This window comes from Sorex araneus, chromosome 8 (genome assembly GCF_027595985.1).
Source record: "Sorex araneus isolate mSorAra2 chromosome 8, mSorAra2.pri, whole genome shotgun sequence".
In the NCBI taxonomy this organism is placed as follows: Eukaryota; Metazoa; Chordata; class Mammalia; order Eulipotyphla; family Soricidae; genus Sorex; species Sorex araneus.
Genome location: NC_073309.1, coordinates 15,448,779 through 15,453,105, shown reverse-complemented (window position 1 = coordinate 15,453,105; position 4,327 = coordinate 15,448,779). Strand labels below are relative to the sequence as shown.

General features: G+C 41.6%; 1 non-coding gene across 1 annotated transcript; it reads right to left on the bottom strand.

Moving 5' to 3' along the window:
* Positions 1-3,848: 3,848 nt before the first annotated feature.
* On the bottom strand, positions 3,849-4,001 carry LOC129406880 (small nucleolar RNA SNORA62/SNORA6 family). The gene has a single exon (XR_008631305.1). It is a non-coding gene; the product is annotated as a small nucleolar RNA SNORA62/SNORA6 family (small nucleolar RNA).
* Between the last annotated feature and the right edge of the window lie 326 nt (positions 4,002-4,327).

Sequence of the window (4,327 nt, the reverse complement as noted above, 5' to 3'; positions counted from 1 at the left end):
TAAAGCAAAATAAAGAAAGAAAAGAAAAGAAAAAAGAGGGGGAAATGTAAAAGGATGCATTATCATCCCCCATCAGCTTTGAGTATGGTTACACATTCTTTCGCAGGCAAACAAAATAATGGGTCATAAAACACTTCTCAGCCCTGGCCCCTCACCTTTCTTTGTATATTGCTACTTTCAAAATCATTAAGCCTGTGACTGCTCATGGGGTAATTCTGAGCATATGACAATTGCCTCTGAGTCAAAAGCTGTATCCCAACAGCTTAAATATAACAATGGTAGGTTCTTTTCAAAGGGTACATTTTCCCTCACAGCTGCCAGCTCTGCTTTCTATACAAACCTAAAAATAATGATCTTTCCATTATGGGAGCACTAGTATTGTTGCATTCCCTCTTAGCTTATATTAGTGCTTAAATTATACACCCCTAGTCTCCAGGGGTTTCAGCTTGGCTGGGAAACTTTTCCCGAGGCCAAATAGTAGAGTTAACATGGAGCATGAGGCTCTTCCTGCAGCCTCCCGGTGAGCCTGGGGCAGAATTACAGTACCAGAAATTGGCTCCAGATAGCATTGTTTGTCCGCTACAAAGGTCACTGATAGAGCTTTTTGTAGTCATTTCCAATCCACTCTACAATGATAGACCCACTCCTCTCTGTCCTCTCTGTGTTCCTCATTCAAACAAGGTTCCGCTCCCCTATTCTCATTATGCAAAGCTGCAAAAGAAGGCTCTATTCAAATGCATGAATGTAAGATTTATCTTTAAGGGAGATTGGGAATCTGGTGCTTTTATCCTAAGCATGTCAACAGTCAGCTGCTGTGTTCTTGGACATGGTGTTAGGTGAACAAACCAGGCTGGAAGGCCAAAGACTGTGGTGATGAGCAGTGAGTGGGAGAAAAACTGGAGAGGGGGAGAGAGAGTAGGGAGGCAGTGGTTGAGGCACAGAAATAGTCCATGGCTTAAAGGGATGAGGAGTTGGAGTTTGATTATTTGTACAGTTGTATCCAAATTATCTTGTCATGTGACAAGCATCACGGGGTAAAATCATTTATCTTTTCTTACCCTTCCTCTTTTTTTTTTAAACATTGATATCTGTCACTGCTCCTATACCTGTGATACTGCATTATTGTGTCATTACCAATTTAAGAAGATTTGCTAAATGTTTTGGGCTTTACCCATTTGCACGCGTGAAACTTGGATTTGATGCAAGGTTCACTTAGCCTACCTCCCTGGCTAGGGTAATCTCCGGAAGAATTCATTAATTCAAAACACCTTTGGAGTGACAGGAATTATCTGCCGCTGATTGAACTGTCCTCTAGAATGGGGACCAGACACTATTAACGGAAGCATAATTATACACAACAGGTTACACATGGTATCCTGGGGATTTTGAAACTAATTTCTAATCCCTATTCACCATGGAACTGCATAAAACCGAAGTTTGACGATGGATCTCCTTAGGATCAGGGACTGTAAGAAGACTGAGATTCATCATATGAGGATTTCTCTATCTATGTCCCAGGTGGATCCTAGCCCACACTATGTGGTGTTGCAGTGATTGGCTTCAACAAACTACCTTTATTATTTGCTTACTTGTGACTGTAGGGTTGAACACAGACCCTATGTTAAATGGTACCAATAATTACACCCCTTGTCCCCAACCATGTTTATTTTTAAGCCCTTTAAAACTTTAAGGACTCAATAAATGAATAAATAAAAATTTAAGGACTCATACCTCTTTGCCAGTTGTACTGCAGACTCTTTGCTTCCCTCTAACCTGTTCTATGGATGACTTGTCATTGATTCAGCTTAGGGAATGTCCATTTTTCCTCTTTTGGTAGGAGGGTTAGGGGATTTGGGGTCACACTCAGCAGTGCTCAGGGGCTACTCTTAGTTTGTTGCTCAGGGCTCACTCTGGCAGTATTGGGGAGCCATGCAGTGCTGAGGATAGAACCCCGGCCTCCTGTAAGTAAAGCATTTGCTCGGCCTTTTGAGCCATTTCTCTGGACCCTATTCTTTCTGTCTTGAGGGATTTCTATCTTGTATGTGATCTGGATTCTCTGGTCTCTGGTTGCTCTTCCAGCAACAACTCCAAAATTTTATATAAAGAATAGGTTCAGTACAGAATTGAGGGGGCTTAGGCAATAGCACAGCGGGTAGGACGTTTGCCTTGCACGCGGCCAACCCGGGTTCGATTCCCAGTATCCCATATGGCCCCCTGAGCACCGCCAGGGGTGATTCCTGAGTGTGGAGCCAGGAGTAACCCCTGAGCATCGCCAGGTGTGACCCCCACAAAAAAAAAAAGCAAAAAGCAAAGCAAAAAGCAATACAGAATTGAAAATTATGAAGTATGTCTTCCACTGGATACAAGTGTGGATATATGACATTTTGGATTTATTTGACACAAGAACAACTCTTCCAACCGCAACCTCTCCAGATACTCATTTAAATATTCTACAATTCATTGTTCTATCGCCTCCTAAAAATATCCAAATAAATACACACCAGAGAAACAAATATTAATGTAAAGATTCAGAAACTGTTAATTAGGCTTACTTAATCAGCTCCCCCTCCCCCCTTTAATTAATGTGTTGAAGACAAAGAGCACAATTGTGCATTTGGGGAGGAACTATTCTTAGCTTATGTGAGAACTTTTCTGTGGTAATGCGTTTAGATGGACAAAAGACATTGCCTGCCAAAGACCTGAGAGAGAGCTCAAGGTTTGGAGCACAGGCCTGACATGCACTTGGACCACAGTTCAATCCCCGGCCCACAGACTACTTCCCTAGCATCACTGGATATGTCCCTGGTAGCCCCCAGAACTTCTGAAACCAAGCAGTGGTCCCAGTACCACACATTTTATGGTCTAGTCTACAGGTAGGCTGAGTATTATCAGGCCAAATATTAGCACTGGTGGTCCATAGCTCCTCAGAGATTGCTCAGGAGGCCTTCTCCCCACCCTCCCAAAGAGACTGCTATGATTCTCAGATTTTCTGTTATTTATTTTTTACATGTTTGCTTATTTGTTTGTTTGTTTGGAGGGCCACATCAGGCTGTGGTCAGGGCTTATTCCTGGCTCTGTGATCAAGGACCAGTCTTGCTCAGGCTGGGGAACAGGGATGGAACCTGGATTGACTATTTGGAGGATAAACACCTAATTCTTTGGCCCCGATTTAATTTTTCTTGAGCAGCTTTGAGGATAATAGATTTATATAAAAACATTCTAGTTTAAGTCACAGAGTTACAAAATTTGAATTTTGCCCCTTTTAGTTATTATAAAACCTGAACCCTGCCCTTTGTTCTCTCCTAACCTCTGTTTCCTAATCAATACAACGGGAGAGAGCAATTGACAGGTTCCTTCCTGATCTCCACAGCCATGGTTCTTTAATATAAGCTGCTATCTCTGTACTTACCATCTCACCTATTCTTACTATTAGTAATGTTGCTGCAGCTACTGCTATTATTGCTATTACTACTGTTATTGCCACAGCTAAAAACTCTACTACATTATAGGTCTTATATTGAATGCAGGTTTCCTTTCCAAAGGGCTTTCCTGTCTTCTCTGGTTTAAAATTAAACCAGATGCAGATTGAGTTCAGGGAGCGGGAAGGAGGATACAGGTGATCTGTGAATTCTCTTTCTTTTCTTTTTTGATTTTTTTGGGGGCCACACTTATGGTGCTTAGGGTTTACTCCTGGCTCTGCTCAGGGATCATTTCTAGTGGGCTCAGGGAACCATATGGGGTACTAGGGATTGAACTCGGGTCGGCCACATGCAAGGCCAATGCCCTATCTGCTGCACTTTACACTGTCTTCCTCCTATCCTCCTCCATTTTTTTCTTTATTTTTTAAACATTTTAACAAAATTACCATGAAAATCAATTGATAGGGCCAGAGACCCTTTTGGTGTTAATAAAATATTTGCCTCTTGTGTAGCACACTCCCTACACTTGAGAGTCTATGGACCAGCCTGTGGCCTCAACTCCAAGCTCTAGTAATGTGCCGAAGACTGAATTTTCTTATCAGGAACACTTTTATTCCTCAATATGCAACCTTCCACAAGATACTTTCCTTTAACTGAGCTCCCTCCCACGTTTCTGCAGCTTTATTCATCTTCATTAAGAACAAAGTTTACTCAAGTCTGTTCTATGTCTGTGTCCAACATTGGGGAAATGAACTTAAAATTCTCAGTTCCTGCCTCTCCAGCAAAGTGTCCTATTACTTTAAAATTTCATTGTTGTTTTACTAAATTCAAATATTTTTAACTGGAAATTGTTATATTTGAATACTTTCTCCTAGGGACAGATATGATTGATGGTATTTCCCCTCTTG